Raw genomic sequence first — 6000 nt, 5'->3', positions numbered from 1 at the left:
TAAACAAGAGAAAGAGTGGGTGGTAAATACAATGCTATTGATAGTTTTGCAGGGCTTAAAACAAACAGAAAATTACTGTTCGTGAAAACTATAACACAAAATTAGGGCATGTGTCATTTAGACTATCATTTATTATTAAGCCAAAAAACCTCAATCATATTGAATTGGTCAAGTCTTTGTGATCTCTCTGAAGGCTTCTGGGCAGAGTTCAGTCTGAGTGAAATTAGTTACAAAAGGGGCCAGGGGACCTTGGGAATATCAGGCTAAGGGCAGTGTCCAGGGCTGAGGGAGAAAAGGATTACATGGCCCTCTCTCTGAGAGGCGGGACTACCAGTGCAACTAACAGTCTCATGTGTGGACTTTTAAATGCTTCTACATGAAGAAATATTTTTTATCAGTACTCTTTCATTGTTTGCCCCCCTCAAATCCCAAATTTATGTTTGGTTATTAAACACAAGGGCCATTTGATGAGTAGCAGGGTGTTCTTTTTTCATTTCATTATCTAGAACAAACTGAAACTAAAGTGTGAGAACTTGAATTTCATTGTTGCAGATCAAGTTAATTTGATCACACGACCAAAATTCCTAGATAGGACAGAAGGATCAGTGTCTTGGTGGCCTGATGGGGAGTTTGTTGTAAGGAGGCAGAATGAAGCTCCAAAACTGGATTGAAAATCATTACTTTAAGGTGGGCAGGAAAAGATGGTAAGTTTTCCTCTCTCCTCTAGCAATATAAACACATATTACCACAAAGTTGGCCATTTGTTGAAAAATTAATGGGATGTTGAAATCCAAAGAAATTAACATCATTTTGTGGCCCTTGCTACTTGTGGGATATTGGGCACCTCTTCTCCAAATATCTAATTCTCTCTTTTCATATGTCTAATCTGCTGTTAAAAATTTCTATTAAGTTTTTAATTTTTGGCTATTTCATTTTCCCTTTTTAGACTTTCTATTGCTTCTTTAAAGAAAAATTTACACTGCCATTTTTGTGGTTTTCTGCTATGAATCCTGTTATTTCTTTTCCTTTAAGAATAGTAAACACTCTTGCTCTCTAACCTGTCTCTGATACTTCTAACAGCTAAAGTATTTGCAAATCTGTTTTTGTTGACATCCTGGTGCTGTGTTTAATTATGTAGGTTATTTTCTTGATGGTTTGCTAGGTCCTCATGCTTGGGAAAACATATATATGAGTAATCTGAGACCCAGGATAAATTATAAGTGCCTTCTTCCAGATATGATATATCTTTGCTTCTGAAAGATGTCTGGAGGAACTATCACCTTCAACCAAGTTCAAGGCTAGAGGGTCTTTGATCTACCTGGGGATGTGAAACCTACTTATTTGCAGGTGAGCTGCTTCACTTCTGTCTCTCTTTTACCCCAGGAGTTATTCCCTTTGAGTTTCAAGTATATAGTAATGGTGATTTCTTAAAGATTTTCTAGCTTGTACAGGCCCTAGGCTTTGATTTCTGCCTTGATCACCCCATGAATTACCAAAAGCAAAGTTCACTTTTGCCAGAATCAGCAAATGATGTCAGGGTAAAATTTGCTTCTGTGCTTGCTTAATATTTTCTCTCCATTTAGTTCTGGTAGTTTCTTCCTATCTTGTTTCCTCTCAGATGCTTTTAGGCAGATTTTTTTTTGTATTATATTCAGCATTTTCAGTAGGATATTTGATCTAGATAATCTACCCCACTATTCCCAGAAACTGGAAGCCCAAGATAATAAATAATCTGCATTAAGATGATATTAGCTCACAGAATTTGCAGTTCAAGCAGATAGTGTGTACTTTCTAAGCTGAAAATAGCTGTTAAGTTGTCAGTTATTATTATTGTTAGAAAGTAGAAGAAAGAAACCCAGTTATTGTGTATTGGCTACCACCTTATATGGGGCTGTGTCATCCCCTCAGAATGGCTTTGGTTTTACAAGCTCCCATTCATAGTTTAGCCAAAGAAGAAAATGTATTAGAGCTTTGCTAGGAAGCAGAGGTTGGCAAACTATGACCTAAGAGCCAAATCTGATCTGTGGCTTGTTTTTATAAATAAAATTTTATTGGAACAAGGTCCCATATTCATTTACGTATTGGGTATGCCTGCTTCTGTATTAATAAGGAAAGAGTTGGACAGTTTCAACAGAAGCAACATGGACCACAAAACATATGATATTTACTCTCTGGCTCTCTATGGAAAAAGTTTGCCAATCCACTGATATGAAGTATTATTCCACCCAGGTCTTGTCTGACAAGTGGATGTGCTGGGAGCAAGTCAATTATTTTCTGCAATATTTGTGTACAATTTTAAATACTGGAAGCTTAGTCTTGATACAATAGACTCCTCAGTCACACTGAAAAAAAATAAAAAGGAAACAGCAATAATGAACACAATAAAATATCTTCAAGTAGCAACACTGTAATTAAATCACTACTCTTATTTAGTTCAGAAAAATATTTTCCTTATCCTCCACAGATATTAGCTCACTTAGTTTTTGCTTTTTTAGAGAATGTATTTTCTACTTCATTTATAAAGTCAAACTCTTCATTTTTTCATTAACCTCTGCTCCTCAGTGCTATGTGAAGGAGAGAAGGCTTAGAGAAAATGGAAACTCATAAGCAGCAAAGAAAGGTGAATCCAGGCACCCATTAATTGTGGGAGAGTGGTTTTGAGCAGACATACAGCTCTCTTTCTCTACGCTGGACTAGCAGGGTTTGTGGGGCAGGATGAGCCAGCAGGGGTTTCTGCCAAAAAGCAAGATACTTTCTGAGATGATTCCTGCTTCTCAGGAGTAATGATAGAGATCTTAGCACAAAAATCAAAGAACAAAACAACTGGAAGAGGAAGCAACATTCAAAGTCCAGTACATTTCTTTTTTGTTCAGCACCAGCTCTAATGAACAGATCTCTTGTTTCTGTGTATGATGTCAATTAAGCTACTGTTCTGGCTCCCAGATACACAAGGGTGTTCTATATGTAAATGGTATTGATGTCATTCATGCTATCAATGTTAAGACTGCATCAATATCTCTGCAGAATTTTGGTTCAATCATACATACCACAGAGTCTAGAAGACGACCAGGTCGAAAAGCATCTTACTGAGATGAATCAGAATACTGAAAAATACACTGGTCCCATTGTGAAAGTGTGTTGCTAAATTAAAAACAAGGAACACAGTAATTTCCTCGACCCAAAGCCCTGTTGGACGGATGTCTTCTGAGATGTGGTATGTATATAAAAGGGATGGGATCCAGGAGTGAGAAATAAAGAAATAATGAAATCATTTCTTTATAGAGGATCAGCTGCCTTATATGCATGCCACTTTGCATATTAAATCATCTGAAATTCCCTGGGGATCTGGAGCTGGCTCTTCACCTGCTGATGAGTTTGTAACTCAGTGCTAATTAACTGTAATGACTTTGAGAAATACCCTTCTAAATCACCACCCCATCCTGGGTTGCCAAAAGCCACCTGCACCTAGGTGGCTGACTAACAGCACCCCAATTTTATTCCATTTTTCATGTGGAATCCATTGTCCTCTGTCTTCACTGGAGAGCCAAGATGTCTCTAAATTTCTTCTGTGATGTGGTGTGGTAGGGAAGGAGAAGCTGCAGCCACAGAAGGTGGATATGTTAGAAAAGCTAAGGGGCTCTCTTCTCTAAGACCAGGACACAAAAGCCCCCTCTGTTCCTTACCAACTGGGCTCACAATTCTCATTCTATGAGCATGTAGGGGTTGATCAGATAATCTGAGGAACCAGGAGTGTCAGAGAAGGCAGTTCCCATGTGGCCAGTTCCTGGTGGCCTGGTGAGAACTGCAAGAGGCTGCTGGTAATTTTCCAGGCACTCAGCATGCTCCATGGTGCCCCTTGCACAGGCACAATGGCCGCATAGCCAGGAAGCCAGATGGACTCTATTCTAGGCAAATGCAGAAAAGGGATGACAGAGTCTGGATTTGCTTAGCCCCTTAGCCTTGCTGCTGGCCTTCTGTCTTCCAGGGCCAGATTTACCCTTCATGGTCCCCAAAGGGAGAGCACATCCCAGCTTGGTCACCTGGAAGCTGTAGATTTGCTGATTTGCACCCTTGTGCATATTTTTATGTGGGCTGGGAAAACAGATGTCTCCATCCCGGTTACTGAAAACCCAGCTGGTTACTGCTGCATCAGAATGACCTGGATTTGGGGATCTGAGTTTTCCTTGCCAGAGCCTTGGGAAAGTCGGGAAATATGTCAGTCTTTGAGTTGAAGCACAGATGGTTGAGGTCAGAATCGCTGCATCCCTCTCTCTCCTGTGTGCTGTGGGGATTACAGGAACAGTGACATAGTACATTACACCCAGTGCCCCTGCTCCCTTACATCATTTTTTAAAATTAGGCAGGTTAAAAATTAATTCAAACCAACCAACCAACCAACAGTAGAATCATCCTATAGTCTCTCCCATTTTTTAAACCACACCTGCACCACACCCTCCATTCTAGGTAATGATGGAATAGACCTTCATAAAATGGGTATTTGACCAGAATCTTCTGGCCAATGAGACAGCAAGTCTGCTGTGGAATACCTAGGAAAGCTTCCTCCCTCCTAAGAAAACAACACTTGAAGAAAGTTTTCTCTTTCTCCCACAGATGTTGCCCTATCTTCTCTAAGCAAAGGTGAGGGGGCGGGGAGTGTTTCAACAGGGAAGAGATATGGTTTGACTGGGGTTAAGTTTAACCAGAGCAGGAAGCATCACAGGGAGATGGCTGGAAATAACTGCTGGAGGGCTGTGAATGCGTCCAAGGTTCTGCTTCCCAAAGCAGGTGATGGTGTTATTTTTACAGTCCTGGCTGTGGCACAGCAACAACAAAGCATTTTGATTCAAGGCAACCTTGTGCTGGGTATAGAAAACAGTAATGACAGGTGAGGTGGTGTAGCGCTAAGAAATAGAGGTGGCTCTTTTTAGTAAAGACTATGCCAAAATGACATTTTCTGTAGAAACCCTTAAAGCTGTACACTTGCCTTTTCAGCCACTCTCATTATAATTACTCACCACTGAAATAATATATGTAAGGTGCTAAGTATAGTATCATGAGCATGGCAAGTACTCAGTACACATTAGCTACCGGCAGTATTGCAGATAGCAAAAGATCCTTCCTGGATGCCAAGGATAGCAGAATAATCTATAAAAATAACCCTGGGGGATCTGTCTCCCCTTCTCTGCCAGGTGGGAAGTCGGTTTGCCCTGTGGCATCATTATGCTTGTAATGTTTATCTTCTTCCTCCGGTTTCTCATTGTGCTGCTGGGCCCCTGGGGTGGTGTTGCTGGCAGGGCCCTGGCTGCAGGCTGCATGCAGCCTAGCTGGTCCAAATCTTCAAATTTAGGTTGCTGACCCCACAAGCACAAACCCCTTGGCTCCATGTCTGGTTCTCTCTGCTTCAGTTAGACAGGAAACCAAAGCTGGGCAAACCTCCAGATTTTCAGATAGGCCTTCTGTTCAGATAAGCTTCCAAAGATGTTTCTGCTTGGGAACAGTAACACACCTCAGGTTCCTTCCTGGGTTTTGACTTGTGCCTCTGTGACATGCCACCAGGTTTAGAACTGATGTTGTACTTGGAGTGGAAATGCCCACATGTGGCTTGAATTAAACAGACCTCCATGGATCAGAGATGCAAGGCTAACTAATCTCAGGGTGTTAAGCTGAAATTTTCTTAGAGGCACCGAGCAATCTCCCCTGTGAGAGATAAGTCTTTGGCCCATGCGGTTCTTTTTAACTGAGTTCAACTTCATATTGAATACATAGCAGCTTCCTGGTGACTTAGTGAAGCAGTACAGTAAGGTGGGAAAATGGGCTTTAGCCTCCTTCTGCCCTGTGTTCAAATCCCTGCTCCAGACCCTAGTACTTGTGATGAAATCATCAAATTTCTCTGATCCTATGACCTTTCTCATAGGTTTATTGTGAGGATCATATTAGTATGTGCCAAATGACCAGAATGTAATAAATTCTCCATACATGGGGGATATTATTTCTAACGCC

The 6000-nt window shown here is 41.0% G+C and overlaps 1 pseudogene; it reads left to right on the top strand.

Annotated features, from left to right (window-relative positions):
* Positions 1-3061: 3061 nt before the first annotated feature.
* The window catches only part of LOC140699619 (cortactin-binding protein 2-like), a 42972-nt pseudogene continuing 40033 nt past the window's right edge, over positions 3062-6000 (top strand).

The sequence above is a fragment of the Vicugna pacos genome, chromosome 11 (assembly GCF_048564905.1).
Source record: "Vicugna pacos chromosome 11, VicPac4, whole genome shotgun sequence".
In the NCBI taxonomy this organism is placed as follows: domain Eukaryota; kingdom Metazoa; phylum Chordata; class Mammalia; order Artiodactyla; family Camelidae; genus Vicugna; species Vicugna pacos.
The sequence above is the reverse complement of the archived record's forward strand: the minus strand, read 5'-3'. Positions and strand labels throughout refer to the sequence as shown.